Raw genomic sequence first — 489 nt, forward strand, 5'->3', positions numbered from 1 at the left:
ATCTAAAAGGGTAGTCTTACACTGTTGTACCGTTGAATTACAAATAATGCTCATCTGTTATGTTCGGGTTAAAATTTCATCAACATCAAAAATATATGAATTTTCATGGGAGTTATGGCCGTTATGCATAGAATATAATTTCCAAATTTCATAAAGATCCGTTCAGTACTTTTGACGTAGTTTTGGATAAGAAAACAAATGACTAATGTGTGTGTTTGTGTGCATGTGTATGTGTGTGATGGGTGTATATATGTATAGATATCTGTATGCATGTATATATATGTATGTATGTGTACATATTACATGTACATCTATATATATACATCTACACATATGTATACATATACATGTATGCATATAGATCTATATCTATATCTATATATATATCTGTAAATATACGTGTACATATACATCTATATGTATACATATACATGTCTCTCTCTCTCTCTCTCTCTCTCTCTCTCTCTCTCTCTCTCTCTCTCTCTCTCT

Source organism: Octopus bimaculoides, chromosome 3 (assembly GCF_001194135.2).
Source record: "Octopus bimaculoides isolate UCB-OBI-ISO-001 chromosome 3, ASM119413v2, whole genome shotgun sequence".
Taxonomy (NCBI): Eukaryota; Metazoa; Mollusca; class Cephalopoda; order Octopoda; family Octopodidae; genus Octopus; species Octopus bimaculoides.